Raw genomic sequence first — 16,317 nt, forward strand, 5'->3', positions numbered from 1 at the left:
AACTCAGTAATTAAATATTAGTTATGATATTACTTCTAGTTACTTCATGCCAACTTAATTTTGGCTCATCTTGACTGTTAGCAGATAAAATTTTTAAAACATTTGGGAAATCTCTTGTAACAATGATGAACTGTTGAGTAGCTAGAGGAATCTTCCACCAACAAATTTCAGCTGGGTAATATCCTTTCTAATGGAAAAAAAGAATCAGTTTGACATCAATAACTGGCCTACTCTTTGTATAATAAATATGGCAGCAGAGGGATTTGAACCCACGCCTCCGAAGAGACTGGAGCCTTAATCCAGCGCCTTACACCCCTCGGCCATGCTACCACATGTGCTTATCATTAGGATAGCTCACAGATCTAGAACATCAAAATTAAAGGGTTTTTTGTTTTAAAGTATTAATTGAAAAGATGTCAGCAAAGGTTAAAAGAAAGTTCATTATTAAACATAAAATCGATGAGAAATTCATATTTTTTATTGAATTGCATTTTGTTTATTTTCATTGAAATAATAAAAAGAAATTGAGATGCATGAAGTAGTAAAATATTAGTTCTGATAGGGCACATAATTAGTTCATGCAAAAGTAAAATTTGAATATCTTTACTGTTAGCAGATATCATTATTTTAAAGGTTTGAGAAGACTGTTGCAACTATGATGAACTGTTTAGAACTCGGTGACTAATGCAGGATACTATCACCATCCTTTTTCAGTTGGTTAATATCTAATCAATCATGAATTGATGATAAATTGTTTTGAACTACTGCATGTGACAGCTTAAGGTGTGCTTCCACCAACCAAATGTAGCTTCTTTCATACCTTATATACTTTAGGAAACCACTTTGATATAAGTCACTGGATCTTCTCCTTTTCAGTTGGTTAATATCTGATCAATCATCAGTTGATGATAAATTGTTTTAAACTACTGCATGTGACAGCTTAAGGTGTGCTTCCACCAACCAAATTTAGCTTCTTTTATACCTTATCTACTTTAGGAAACCACTTTGGTATATATCAATGGATCTTCTCCTTGGAGAATAAATATGGCAGCAGTGGGATTTGATTCCAGTGGCTTGAATAGCTCTGTCATCCTACAACCTGCTGTACACTTTAAAATATTTTAGCTCTCATATCTGGAATGTCATTCAAAACTTTACCCAAAGTCAGGAAAAGCTGAGATAAAATGCAAAAGAAGCCAGGTACATTTAACAAGTAATGATTATATTTGACTTCAAATTTCCTTCATTTAGCGCAACTGATGTATCCAAACAACTTTGAAGTATTATTCAAATGCCTAAAATAGACAGCTGTGAGATTAAAATCCAAAGTGATAGGAAAGTTAGAGAAATCGGAATATAAATCCATCAATTTATACCAATGAGTCACGTTGCCAACATTTCCATCTCTAATTGTATGATAAGACCACTCAGTAATTAAATATTAGTTATGATATTACTTCTAATTACTTCATGCCAACTTAATTTTGGCTCATCTTGACTGTTAGCAGATAACATTTTTAAAACATTTGGGAAGTCTCTTGTAACAATGATGAACTGTTGAGTAGCTAGAGGAATCTTCCACCAACAAATTTCAGCTGGGTAATATCCTTTCTAATGGAAAAAAAGAATCAGTTTGACATCAATAACTGGCCTACTTTTTGTATAATAAATATGGCAGCAGAGGGATTTGAACCCACGCCTCCGAAGAGACTGGAGCCTTAATCCAGCGCCTTAGACCGCTCGGCCATGCTACCACATGTGCTTATCATTCGGATAGCTCACAGATCTAGAACATCACAATTAAAGGGTTTTTTGTTTTAAAGTAGTAATTGAAAACATGTCAGCAAAGGTTAAATGAAAGTTCATTATTAAACATAAAATCGATGAGAAATTCATATTTTTTATTGAATTGCATTTTGTTTATTTTCATTGAAATAACAAAAGAAATTGAGATGCATGAATTAGTAAAATATTAGTTCTGATAGGGCACATAATTAATTCATGCAAAATTAAAATTTGAATATCTTTACTGTTAGCAGATATCATTATTTTAAAGGTTTGAGAAGACTGTTGCAACTATGATGAACGGTTTAGAACTCGGTGACTAATGCAGGATACTATCACCATCCTTTTTCAGTTGGTTAATATCTGATCAATCATGAATTGATGATAAATTGTTTTGAACTACTGCATGTGACAGGTTAAGGTGTGCTTCCACCAACCAAATGTAGCTTCTTTCATACCTTATATACTTTAGGAAACCACTTTGATATAAGTCACTGGATCTTCTCCTTTTCAGTTGGTTAATATCTGATCAATCATCAGTTGATGATAAATTGTTTTAAACTACTGCATGTGACAGCTTAAGGTGTGCTTCCACCAACCAAATTTAGCTTCTTTTATACCTTATATAGTTTAGGAAACCACTTTGGTATATATCACTGGATCTTCTCCTTGGAGAATAAATATGGCAGCAGTGGGATTTGATTCCAGTGGCTTGAATAGCTCTGTCATCCTACAACCTGCTGTACACTTTTAAATATTTTAGCTCTCATATCTGGAATGTCATTCAAAACTTTACCCAAAGTCAGGAAAAGCTGAGATAAAATGCAAAAGAAGCCAGGTACATTTAACAAGTAATGATTATATTTGACTTCAAATTTCCTTTATTTAGCGCAACTGATGTATCCAAACAACTTTGAAGTATTATTCAAATGCCTAAAACAGACAGCTGTGAGATTAAAATCCAAAGTGATAGGAAAGTTAGAGAAATCGGAATATAAATCCATCAATTTATACCAATGAGTCATGTTGCCAACATTTCCATCTCTAATTGTATGATAAGACAACTCAGTAATTAAATATTAGTTATGATATTACTTCTAATTACTTCATGCCAACTTAATTTTGGCTCATCTTGACTGTTAGCAGATAACATTTTTAAAAGATTTGGGAAGTCTCTTGTAACAATGATGAACTGTTGAGTAGCTAGAGGAATCTTTCACCAACAAATTTCAGCTGGGTAATATCCTATCTAATGGAAAAAAAGAATCACTTTGACATCAATAACTGGCCTACTCTTTGCATAATAAATATGGCAGCAGTGGGATTTGAACCCACGCCTCTGAAGAGACTGGAGCCTTAATCCAGCGCCTAACACCACTCGGCCATGCTACCACATGTGCATATCATTAGGATAGCTCACAGATCTAGAACATCAAAATTAAAGGGTTTTTTGTTTTAAAGTATTAATTGAAAAGATGTCAGCAAAGGTTTAAAGAAAGTTCATTATTAAACATAAAATCGATGAGATATTCATATTTTTTTTTGAATTGCATTTTGTTTATTTTCATTGAAATAACAAAAGAAATTGAGATGCATGAAGTAGTAAAATATTAGTTCTGATAGGGCACATAATTACTTCATGCAAAATTAAAATTTGAATATCTTTACTGTTAGCAGATATCATTATTTTAAAGGTTTGAGAAGACTGTTGCAACTATGATGAACTGTTTAGAACTCGGTGACTAATGCAGGATACTATCACCATCCTTTTTCAGTTGGTTAATATCTGATCAATCATGAATTGATGATAAATTGTTTTGAACTACTGCATGTGACAGCTTAAGGTGTGCTTCCACCAACCAAATGTAGCTTCTTTCATACCTTATATACTTTAGGAAACCACTTTGATATAAGTCACTGGATCTTCTCCTTTTCAGTTGGTTAATATCTGATCAATCATCAGTTGATGATAAATTGTTTTAAACTACTGCATGTGACAGCTTAAGGTGTGCTTCCACCAACCAAATTTAGCTTCTTTTATACCTTATCTACTTTAGGAAACCACTTTGGTATATATCAATGGATCTTCTCCTTGGAGAATAAATATGGCAGCAGTGGGATTTGATTCCAGTGGCTTGAATAGCTCTGTCATCCTACAACCTGCTGTACACTTTAAAATATTTTAGCTCTCATATCTGGAATGTCATTCAAAACTTTACCCAAAGTCAGGAAAAGCTGAGATAAAATGCAAAAGAAGCCAGGTACATTTAACAAGTAATGGTTATATTTGACTTCAAATTTCCTTCATTTAGCGCAACTGATGTATCCAAACAACTTTGAAGTATTATTCAAATGCCTAAAATAGACAGCTGTGAGATTAAAATCCAAAGTGATAGGAAAGTTAGAGAAATCGGAATATAAATCCATCTATTTATACCAATGAGTCACGTTGCCAACATTTCCATCTCTAATTGTATGATAAGACCACTCAGTAATTAAATATTAGTTATGATATTACTTCTAATTACTTCATGCCAACTTAATTTTGGCTCATCTTGACTGTTAGCAGATAACATTTTTAAAACATTTGGGAAGTCTCTTGTAACAATGATGAACTGTTGAGTAGCTAGAGGAATCTTCCACCAACAAATTTCAGCTGGGTAATATCCTTTCTAATGGAAAAAAAGAATCAGTTTGACATCAATAACTGGCCTACTTTTTGTATAATAAATATGGCAGCAGAGGGATTTGAACCCACGCCTCCGAAGAGACTGGAGCCTTAACCCAGCACCTTAGACCGCTCGGCCATGCTACCACATGTGCTTATCATTAGGATAGCTCACAGATCTAGAACATCACAATTAAAGGTTTTTTTGTTTTAAAGTAGTAATTGAAAAGATGTCAGCAAAGGTTAAATGAAAGTTCATTATTAAACATAAAATCGATGAGAAATTCATATTTTTTATTGAATTGCATTTTGTTTATTTTCATTGAAATAACAAAAGAAATTGAGATGCATGAAGTGGTAAAATATTAGTTCTGATAGGGCACATAATTAATTCATGCAAAATTAAAATTTGAATATCTTTACTGTTAGCAGATATCATTATTTTAAAGGTTTGAGAAGACTGTTGCAACTATGATGAACGGTTTAGAACTCGGTGACTAATGCAGGATACTATCACCATCCTTTTTCAGTTGGTTAATATCTGATCAATCATGAATTGAAGATAAATTGTTTTGAACTACTGCATGTGACAGCTTAAGGTGTGCTTCCACCAACCAAATGTAGCTTCTTTTATACCTTATCTACTTTAGGAAACCACTTTGATATAAGTCACTGGATCTTCTCCTTTTCAGTTGGTTAATATCTGATCAATCATCAGTTGATGATAAATTGTTTTAAACTACTGCATGTGACAGGTTAAGGTGTGCTTCCACCAACCAAATTTAGCTTCTTTTATACCTTATCTACTTTAGGAAACCACTTTGATATATATCACTGGATCTTCTCCTTGGAGAATAAATATGGCAGCAGTGGGATTTGATTCCAACAGCATGAATAGCTCTGTCATCCTACAACCTGCTGTACACTTTAAAATATTTTAGCTCTCATATCTGGAATGTCATTCAAAACTTTACCCAAAGTCAGGAAAAGCTGAGATAAAATGCAAAAGAAGCCAGGTACATTTAACAAGTAATGATTATATTTGACTTCAAATTTCCTTTATTTAGCGCAACTGATGTATCCAAACAACTTTGAAGTATTATTCAAATGCCTAAAACAGACAGCTGTGAGATTAAAATCCAAAGTGATAGGAAAGTTAGAGAAATCGGAATATAAATCCATCAATTTATACCAATGAGTCATGTTGCCAACATTTCCATCTCTAATTGTATGATAAGACAACTCAGTAATTAAATATTAGTTATGATATTACTTCTAATTACTTCATGCCAACTTAATTTTGGCTCATCTTGACTGTTAGCAGATAACATTTTTAAAAGATTTGGGAAGTCTCTTGTAACAATGATGAACTGTTGAGTAGCTAGAGGAATCTTTCACCAACAAATTTCAGCTGGGTAATATCCTATCTAATGGAAAAAAAGAATCACTTTGACATCAATAACTGGCCTACTCTTTGCATAATAAATATGGCAGCAGTGGGATTTGAACCCACGCCTCCGAAGAGACTGGAGCCTTAATCCAGCGCCTAACACCACTCGGCCATGCTACCACATGTGCATATCATTAGGATAGCTCACAGATCTAGAACATCAAAATTAAAGGGTTTTTTGTTTTAAAGTATTAATTGAAAAGATGTCAGCAAAGGTTTAAAGAAAGTTCATTATTAAACATAAAATCGATGAGATATTCATATTTTTTTTTGAATTGCATTTTGTTTATTTTCATTGAAATAACAAAAGAAATTGAGATGCATGAAGTAGTAAAATATTAGTTCTGATAGGGCACATAATTACTTCATGCAAAATTAAAATTTGAATATCTTTACTGTTAGCAGATATCATTATTTTAAAGGTTTGAGAAGACTGTTGCAACTATGATGAACTGTTTAGAACTCGGTGACTAATGCAGGATACTATCACCATCCTTTTTCAGTTGGTTAATATCTGATCAATCATGAATTGATGATAAATTGTTTTGAACTACTGCATGTGACAGCTTAAGGTGTGCTTCCACCAACCAAATGTAGCTTCTTTCATACCTTATATACTTTAGGAAACCACTTTGATATAAGTCACTGGATCTTCTCCTTTTCAGTTGGTTAATATCTGATCAATCATCAGTTGATGATAAATTGTTTTAAACTACTGCATGTGACAGCTTAAGGTGTGCTTCCACCAACCAAATTTAGCTTCTTTTATACCTTATCTACTTTAGGAAACCACTTTGGTATATATCAATGGATCTTCTCCTTGGAGAATAAATATGGCAGCAGTGGGATTTGATTCCAGTGGCTTGAATAGCTCTGTCATCCTACAACCTGCTGTACACTTTAAAATATTTTAGCTCTCATATCTGGAATGTCATTCAAAACTTTACCCAAAGTCAGGAAAAGCTGAGATAAAATGCAAAAGAAGCCAGGTACATTTAACAAGTAATGATTATATTTGACTTCAAATTTCCTTCATTTAGCGCAACTGAAGTATCCAAACAACTTTGAAGTATTATACAAATGCCTAAAATAGACAGCTGTGAGATTAAAATCCAGAGTGATAGAAAAGTTAGAGAAATCGGAATATAAATCCATCAATTTATACCAATGAGTCACGTTGCCAACATTTCCATCTCTAATTGTATGATAAGACAACTCAGTAATTAAATATTAGTGATGATATTACTTCTAGTTACTTCATGCCAATTTAATTTTGGCTCATCTTGACTGTTAGCAGATAACATTTTTAAAACATTTGGGAAGTCTCTTGTAACAATGATGAACTGTTGAGTAGCTAGAGGAATCTTCCACCAACAAATTTCAGCTGGGTAATATCCTTTCTAATGGAAAAAAAGAATCAGTTTGACATCAATAACTGGCCTACTCTTTGTATAATAAATATGGCAGCAGAGGGATTTGAACCCACGCCTCCGAAGAGACTGGAGCCTTAATCCAGCGCCTTACACCCCTCGGCCATGCTACCACATGTGCTTATCATTAGGATAGCTCACAGATCTAGAACATCAAAATTAAAGGGTTTTTTGTTTTAAAGTATTAATTGAAAAGATGTCAGCAAAGGTTAAAAGAAAGTTCATTATTAAACATAAAATCGATGAGAAATTCATATTTTTTATTGAATTGCATTTTGTTTATTTTCATTGAAATAATAAAAAGAAATTGAGATGCATGAAGTAGTAAAATATTAGTTCTGATAGGGCACATATTTAGTTCATGCAAAAGTAAAATTTGAATATCTTTACTGTTAGCAGATATCATTATTTTAAAGGTTTGAGAAGACTGTTGCAACTATGATGAACTGTTTAGAACTCGGTGACTAATGCAGGATACTATCACCATCCTTTTTCAGTTGGTTAATATCTGATCAATCATGAATTGATGATAAATTGTTTTGAACTACTGCATGTGACAGCTTAAGGTGTGCTTCCACCAACCAAATGTAGCTTCTTTCATACCTTATATACTTTAGGAAACCACTTTGATATAAGTCACTGGATCTTCTCCTTTTCAGTTGGTTAATATCTGATCAATCATCAGTTGATGATAAATTGTTTTAAACTACTGCATGTGACAGCTTAAGGTGTGCTTCCACCAACCAAATTTAGCTTCTTTTATACCTTATCTACTTTAGGAAACCACTTTGGTATATATCACTGGATCTTCTCCTTGGAGAATAAATATGGCAGCAGTGGGATTTGATTCCAGTGGCTTGAATAGCTCTGTCATCCTACAACCTGCTGTACACTTTAAAATATTTTAGCTCTCATATCTGGAATGTCATTCAAAACTTTACCCAAAGTCAGGAAAAGCTGAGATAAAATGCAAAAGAAGCCAGGTACATTTAACAAGTAATGATTATATTTGACTTCAAATTTCCTTCATTTAGCGCAACTGATGTATCCAAACAACTTTGAAGTATTATTCAAATGCCTAAAATAGACAGCTGTGAGATTAAAATCCAAAGTGATAGGAAAGTTAGAGAAATCGGAATATAAATCCATCAATTTATACCAATGAGTCACGTTGCCAACATTTCCATCTCTAATTGTATGATAAGACCACTCAGTAATTAAATATTAGTTATGATATTACTTCTAATTACTTCATGCCAACTTAATTTTGGCTCATCTTGACAGTTAGCAGATAACATTTTTAAAACATTTGGGAAGTCTCTTGTAACAATGATGAACTGTTGAGTAGCTAGAGGAATCTTCCACCAACAAATTTCAGCTGGGTAATATCCTTTCTAATGGAAAAAAAGAATCAGTTTGACATCAATAACTGGCTTACTTTTTGTATAATAAATATGGCAGCAGAGGGATTTGAACCCACGCCTCCGAAGAGACTGGAGCCTTAACCCAGCGCCTTAGACCGCTCGGCCATGCTACCACATGTGCTTATCATTAGGATAGCTCACAGATCTAGAACATCACAATTAAAGGGTTTTTTGTTTTAAAGTAGTAATTGAAAAGATGTCAGCAAAGGTTAAATGAAAGTTCATTATTAAACATAAAATCGATGAGAAATTCATATTTTTTATTGAATTGCATTTTGTTTATTTTCATTGAAATAACAAAAGAAATTGAGATGCATGAAGTAGTAAAATATTAGTTCTGATAGGGCACATAATTAGTTCATGCAAAAGTAAAATTTGAATATCTTTACTGTTAGCAGATATAATTATTTTAAAGGTTTGAGAAGACTGTTGCAACTATGATGAACTGTTTAGAACTCGGTGACTAATGCAGGATACTATCACCATCCTTTTTCAGTTGGTTAATATCTGATCAATCATGAATTGATGATAAATTGTTTTGAACTACTGCATGTGACAGCTTAAGGTGTGCTTCCACCAACCAAATGTAGCTTCTTTCATACCTTATCTACTTTAGGAAACCACTTTGATATAAGTCACTGGATCTTCTCCTTTTCAGTTGGTTAATATCTGATCAATCATCAGTTGATGATAAATTGTTTTAAACTACTGCATGTGACAGCTTAAGGTGTGCTTCCACCAACCAAATTTAGCTTCTTTTATACCTTATCTACTTTAGGAAACCACTTTGATATATATCACTGGATCTTCTCCTTGGACAATAAATATGGCAGCAGTGGGATTTGATTCCAGCAGCTTGAATAGCTCTGTCATCCTACAACCTGCTGTACACTTTAAAATATTTTAGCTCTCATATCTGGAATGTCATTCAAAACTTTACCCAAAGTCAGGAAAAGCTGAGATAAAATGCAAAAGAAGCCAGGTACATTTAACAAGTAATGATTATATTTGACTTCAAATTTCCATCATTTAGCGCAACTGATGTATCCAAACAACTTTGAAGTATTATTCAAATGCCTAAAATAGACAGCTGTGAGATTAAAATTTAGAGTGATAGGAAAGTTAGAGAAATCGGAATATAAATCCATCAATTTATACCAATGAGTCACGTTGCCAACATTTCCATCTCTAATTGTATGATAAGACCACTCAGTAATTAAATATTAGTTATGATATTACTTCTAATTACTTCATGCCAACTTAATTTTGGCTCATCTTGACTGTTAGCAGATAACATTTTTAAAACATTTGGGAAGTCTCTTGTAACAATGATGAACTGTTGAGTAGCTAGAGGAATCTTCCACCAACAAATTTCAGCTGGGTAATATCCTTTCTAATGGAAAAAAAGAATCAGTTTGACATCAATAACTGGCCTACTTTTTGTATAATAAATATGGCAGCAGAGGGATTTGAACCCACGCCTCCGAAGAGACTGGAGCCTTAATCCAGCGCCTTAGACCACTCGGCCATGCTACCACATGTGCTTATCATTAGGATAGCTCACAGATCTAGAACATCACAATTAAAGGGTTTTTTGTTTTAAAGTAGTAATTGAAAAGATGTCAGCAAAGGTTAAATGAAAGTTCATTATTAAACATAAAATCGATGAGAAATTCATATTTTTTAGTGAATTGCATTTTGTTTATTTTCATTGAAATAACAAAAGAAATTGAGATGCATGAAGTAGTAAATTATTAGTTCTGATAGGGCACATAATTAATTCATGCAAAATTAAAATTTGAATATCTTTACTGTTAGCAGATATCATTATTTTAAAGGTTTGAGAAGACTGTTGCAACTATGATGAACGGTTTAGAACTCGGTGACTAATGCAGGATACTATCACCATCCTTTTTCAGTTGGTTAATATCTGATCAATCATGAATTGATGATAAATTGTTTTGAACTACTGCATGTGACAGCTTAAGGTGTGCTTCCACCAACCAAATGTAGCTTCTTTCATACCTTATATACTTTAGGAAACCACTTTGATATAAGTCACTGGATCTTCTCCTTTTCAGTTGGTTAATATCTGATCAATCATCAGTTGATGATAAATTGTTTTAAACTACTGCATGTGACAGCTTAAGGTGTGCTTCCACCAACCAAATTTAGCTTCTTTTATACCTTATATAGTTTAGGAAACCACTTTGGTATATATCACTGGATCTTCTCCTTGGAGAATAAATATGGCAGCAGTGGGATTTGATTCCAGTGGCTTGAATAGCTCTGTCATCCTACAACCTGCTGTACACTTTAAAATATTTTAGCTCTCATATCTGGAATGTCATTCAAAACTTTACCCAAAGTCAGGAAAAGCTGAGATAAAATGCAAAAGAAGCCAGGTACATTTAACAAGTAATGATTATATTTGACTTCAAATTTCCTTCATTTAGCGCAACTGATGTATCCAAACAACTTTGAAGTATTATTCAAATGCCTAAAACAGACAGCTGTGAGATTAAAATCCAAAGTGATAGGAAAGTTAGAGAAATCGGAATATAAATCCATCAATTTATACCAATGAGTCACGTTGCCAACATTTCCATCTCTAATTGTATGATAAGACAACTAAGTAATTAAATATTAGTTATGATATTACTTCTAATTACTTCATGCCAACTTAATTTTGGCTCATCTTGACTGTTAGCAAATAACATTTTTAAAACATTTGGGAAGTCTCTGGTAACAATGATGAACTGTTGAGTAGCTAGAGGAATCTTTCACCAACAAATTTCAGCTGGGTAATATCCTATCTAATGGAAAAAAAGAATCACTTTGACATCAATAACTGGCCTACTCTTTGCATAATAAATATGGCAGCAGTGGGATTTGAACCCACGCCTCCGAAGAGACTGGAGCCTTAATCCAGCGCCTAACACCACTCGGCCATGCTACCACATGTGCATATCATTAGGATAGCTCACAGATCTAGAACATCAAAATTAAAGGGTTTTTTGTTTTAAAGTATTAATTGAAAAGATGTCAGCAAAGGTTTAAAGAAAGTTCATTATTAAACATAAAATCGATGAGATATTCATATTTTTTATTGAATTGCATTTTGTTTATTTTCATTGAAATAACAAAAGAAATTGAGATGCATGAAGTAGTAAAATATTAGTTCTGATAGGGCACATAATTAGTTCATGCAAAAGTAAAATTTGAATATCTTTACTGTTAGCAGATATAATTATTTTAAAGGTTTGAGAAGACTGTTGCAACTATGATGAACTGTTTAGAACTCGGTGACTAATGCAGGATACTATCACCATCCTTTTTCAGTTGGTTAATATCTGATCAATCATGAATTGATGATAAATTGTTTTGAACTACTGCATGTGACAGCTTAAGGTGTGCTTCCACCAACCAAATGTAGCTTCTTTCATACCTTATCTACTTTAGGAAACCACTTTGATATAAGTCACTGGATCTTCTCCTTTTCAGTTGGTTAATATCTGATCAATCATCAGTTGATGATAAATTGTTTTAAACTACTGCATGTGACAGCTTAAGGTGTGCTTCCACCAACCAAATTTAGCTTCTTTTATACCTTATCTACTTTAGGAAACCACTTTGATATATATCACTGGATCTTCTCCTTGGACAATAAATATGGCAGCAGTGGGATTTGATTCCAGCAGCTTGAATAGCTCTGTCATCCTACAACCTGCTGTACACTTTAAAATATTTTAGCTCTCATATCTGGAATGTCATTCAAAACTTTACCCAAAGTCAGGAAAAGCTGAGATAAAATGCAAAAGAAGCCAGGTACATTTAACAAGTAATGATTATATTTGACTTCAAATTTCCATCATTTAGCGCAACTGATGTATCCAAACAACTTTGAAGTATTATTCAAATGCCTAAAATAGACAGCTGTGAGATTAAAATTTAGAGTGATAGGAAAGTTAGAGAAATCGGAATATAAATCCATCAATTTATACCAATGAGTCACGTTGCCAACATTTCCATCTCTAATTGTATGATAAGACCACTCAGTAATTAAATATTAGTTATGATATTACTTCTAATTACTTCATGCCAACTTAATTTTGGCTCATCTTGACTGTTAGCAGATAACATTTTTAAAACATTTGGGAAGTCTCTTGTAACAATGATGAACTGTTGAGTAGCTAGAGGAATCTTCCACCAACAAATTTCAGCTGGGTAATATCCTTTCTAATGGAAAAAAAGAATCAGTTTGACATCAATAACTGGCCTACTTTTTGTATAATAAATATGGCAGCAGAGGGATTTGAACCCACGCCTCCGAGAGACTGGAGCCTTAATCCAGCGCCTTAGACCGCTCGGCCATGCTACCACATGTGCTTATCATTAGGATAGCTCACAGATCTAGAACATCACAATTAAAGGGTTTTTTGTTTTAAAGTAGTAATTGAAAATATGTCAGCAAAGGTTAAATGAAAGTTCATTATTAAACATAAAATCGATGAGAAATTCATATTTTTTATTGAATTGCATTTTGTTTATTTTCATTGAAATAACAAAAGAAATTGAGATGCATGAAGTAGTAAAATATTAGTTCTGATAGGGCACATAATTAATTCATGCAAAATTAAAATTTGAATATCTTTACTGTTAGCAGATATCATTATTTTAAAGGTTTGAGAAGACTGTTGCAACTATGATGAACGGTTTAGAACTCGGTGACTAATGCAGGATACTATCACCATCCTTTTTCAGTTGGTTAATATCTGATCAATCATGAATTGATGATAAATTGTTTTGAACTACTGCATGTGACAGCTTAAGGTGTGCTTCCACCAACCAAATGTAGCTTCTTTCATACCTTATATACTTTAGGAAACCACTTTGATATAAGTCACTGGATCTTCTCCTTTTCAGTTGGTTAATATCTGATCAATCATCAGTTGATGATAAATTGTTTTAAACTACTGCATGTGACAGCTTAAGGTGTGCTTCCACCAACCAAATTTAGCTTCTTTTATACCTTATATAGTTTAGGAAACCACTTTGGTATATATCACTGGATCTTCTCCTTGGAGAATAAATATGGCAGCAGTGGGATTTGATTCCAGTGGCTTGAATAGCTCTGTCATCCTACAACCTGCTGTACACTTTAAAATATTTTAGCTCTCATATCTGGAATGTCATTCAAAACTTTACCCAAAGTCAGGAAAAGCTGAGATAAAATGCAAAAGAAGCCAGGTACATTTAACAAGTAATGATTATATTTGACTTCAAATTTCCTTCATTTAGCGCAACTGATGTATCCAAACAACTTTGAAGTATTATTCAAATGCCTAAAACAGACAGCTGTGAGATTAAAATCCAAAGTGATAGGAAAGTTAGAGAAATCGGAATATAAATCCATCAATTTATACCAATGAGTCACGTTGCCAACATTTCCATCTCTAATTGTATGATAAGACATCTCAGTAATTAAATATTAGATATGATATTACTTCTAATTACTTCATGCCAACTTAATTTTGGCTCATCTTGACAGTTAGCAGATAACATTTTTAAAACATTTGGGAAGTCTCTTGTAACAATGATGAACTGTTGAGTAGCTAGAGGAATCTTTCACCAACAAATTTCAGCTGGGTAATATCCCATCTAATGGAAAAAAAGAATCACTTTGACATCAATAACTGGCCTACTCTTTGCATAATAAAAATGGAAGAAGTGGGATTTGAACCCACGCCTCCGAAGAGACTGGAGCCTTAATCCAGCGCCTAACACCACTCGGCCATGCTACCACATGTGCATATCATTAGGATAGCTCACAGATCTAGAACATCAAAATTAAAGGGTTTTTTGTTTTAAAGTATTAATTGAAAAGATGTCAGCAAAGGTTTAAAGAAAGTTCATTATTAAACATAAAATCGATGAGATATTCATATTTTTTATTGAATTGCATTTTGTTTATTTTCATTGAAATAACAAAAGAAATTGAGATGCATGAAGTAGTAAAATATTAGTTCTGATAGGGCACATAATTACTTCATGCAAAATTAAAATTTGAATATCTTTACTGTTAGCAGATATCATTATTTTAAAGGTTTGAGAAGACTGTTGCAACTATGATGAACTGTTTAGAACTCGGTGACTAATGCAGGATACTATCACCATCCTTTTTCAGTTGGTTAATATCTGATCAATCATGAATTGATGATAAATTGTTTTGAACTACTGCATGTGACAGCTTAAGGTGTGCTTCCACCAACCAAATGTAGCTTCTTTCATACCTTATATACTTTAGGAAACCACTTTGATATAAGTCACTGGATCTTCTCCTTTTCAGTTGGTTAATATCTGATCAATCATCAGTTGATGATAAATTGTTTTAAACTACTGCATGTGACAGCTTAAGGTGTGCTTCCACCAACCAAATTTAGCTTCTTTTATACCTTATCTACTTTAGGAAACCACTTTGGTATATATCAATGGATCTTCTCCTTGGAGAATAAATATGGCAGCAGTGGGATTTGATTCCAGTGGCTTGAATAGCTCTGTCATCCTACAACCTGCTGTACACTTTAAAATATTTTAGCTCTCATATCTGGAATGTCATTCAAAACTTTACCCAAAGTCAGGAAAAGCTGAGATAAAATGCAAAAGAAGCCAGGTACATTTAACAAGTAATGGTTATATTTGACTTCAAATTTCCTTCATTTAGCGCAACTGATGTATCCAAACAACTTTGAAGTATTATTCAAATGCCTAAAATAGACAGCTGTGAGATTAAAATCCAAAGTGATAGGAAAGTTAGAGAAATCGGAATATAAATCCATCTATTTATACCAATGAGTCACGTTGCCAACATTTCCATCTCTAATTGTATGATAAGACCACTCAGTAATTAAATATTAGTTATGATATTACTTCTAATTACTTCATGCCAACTTAATTTTGGCTCATCTTGACTGTTAGCAGATAACATTTTTAAAACATTTGGGAAGTCTCTTGTAACAATGATGAACTGTTGAGTAGCTAGAGGAATCTTCCACCAACAAATTTCAGCTGGGTAATATCCTTTCTAATGGAAAAAAAGAATCAGTTTGACATCAATAACTGGCCTACTTTTTGTATAATAAATATGGCAGCAGAGGGATTTGAACCCACGCCTCCGAAGAGACTGGAGCCTTAACCCAGCACCTTAGACCGCTCGGCCATGCTACCACATGTGCTTATCATTAGGATAGCTCACAGATCTAGAACATCACAATTAAAGGTTTTTTTGTTTTAAAGTAGTAATTGAAAAGATGTCAGCAAAGGTTAAATGAAAGTTCATTATTAAACATAAAATCGATGAGAAATTCATATTTTTTATTGAATTGCATTTTGTTTATTTTCATTGAAATAACAAAAGAAATTGAGATGCATGAAGTGGTAAAATATTAGTTCTGATAGGGCACATAATTAATTCATGCAAAATTAAAATTTGAATATCTTTACTGTTAGCAGATATCATTATTTTAAAGGTTTGAGAAGACTGTTGCAACTATGATGAAC

At 33.1% G+C, this 16,317-nt stretch overlaps 8 non-coding genes across 8 annotated transcripts; all 8 read right to left on the reverse strand.

Annotated features, from left to right (window-relative positions):
- Positions 1-248: 248 nt before the first annotated feature.
- On the reverse strand, positions 249-330 carry TRNAL-AAG (transfer RNA leucine (anticodon AAG)). Its single transcript has one exon. It is a non-coding gene; the product is annotated as a tRNA-Leu (tRNA).
- Positions 331-1,672: 1,342 nt separating this feature from the next.
- Positions 1,673-1,754, reverse strand: TRNAL-AAG (transfer RNA leucine (anticodon AAG)). The gene has a single exon. It is a non-coding gene; the product is annotated as a tRNA-Leu (tRNA).
- Positions 1,755-3,095: 1,341 nt separating this feature from the next.
- TRNAL-AAG (transfer RNA leucine (anticodon AAG)) lies at positions 3,096-3,177 on the reverse strand. Its single transcript has one exon. It is a non-coding gene; the product is annotated as a tRNA-Leu (tRNA).
- Positions 3,178-5,941: 2,764 nt separating this feature from the next.
- Positions 5,942-6,023, reverse strand: TRNAL-AAG (transfer RNA leucine (anticodon AAG)). The gene has a single exon. It is a non-coding gene; the product is annotated as a tRNA-Leu (tRNA).
- Positions 6,024-7,364: 1,341 nt separating this feature from the next.
- TRNAL-AAG (transfer RNA leucine (anticodon AAG)) lies at positions 7,365-7,446 on the reverse strand. Its single transcript has one exon. It is a non-coding gene; the product is annotated as a tRNA-Leu (tRNA).
- Positions 7,447-10,211: 2,765 nt separating this feature from the next.
- TRNAL-AAG (transfer RNA leucine (anticodon AAG)) lies at positions 10,212-10,293 on the reverse strand. The gene has a single exon. It is a non-coding gene; the product is annotated as a tRNA-Leu (tRNA).
- A 1,341-nt stretch (positions 10,294-11,634) lies between these two features.
- TRNAL-AAG (transfer RNA leucine (anticodon AAG)) lies at positions 11,635-11,716 on the reverse strand. The gene has a single exon. It is a non-coding gene; the product is annotated as a tRNA-Leu (tRNA).
- Positions 11,717-13,057: 1,341 nt separating this feature from the next.
- TRNAL-AAG (transfer RNA leucine (anticodon AAG)) lies at positions 13,058-13,138 on the reverse strand. Its single transcript has one exon. It is a non-coding gene; the product is annotated as a tRNA-Leu (tRNA).
- Positions 13,139-16,317: the final 3,179 nt, after the last annotated feature.

The sequence above is a fragment of the Taudactylus pleione genome, unplaced genomic scaffold (assembly GCF_031769625.1).
Source record: "Taudactylus pleione unplaced genomic scaffold, aTauple2 ptg000016l, whole genome shotgun sequence".
Taxonomy (NCBI): Eukaryota; Metazoa; Chordata; class Amphibia; order Anura; family Myobatrachidae; genus Taudactylus; species Taudactylus pleione.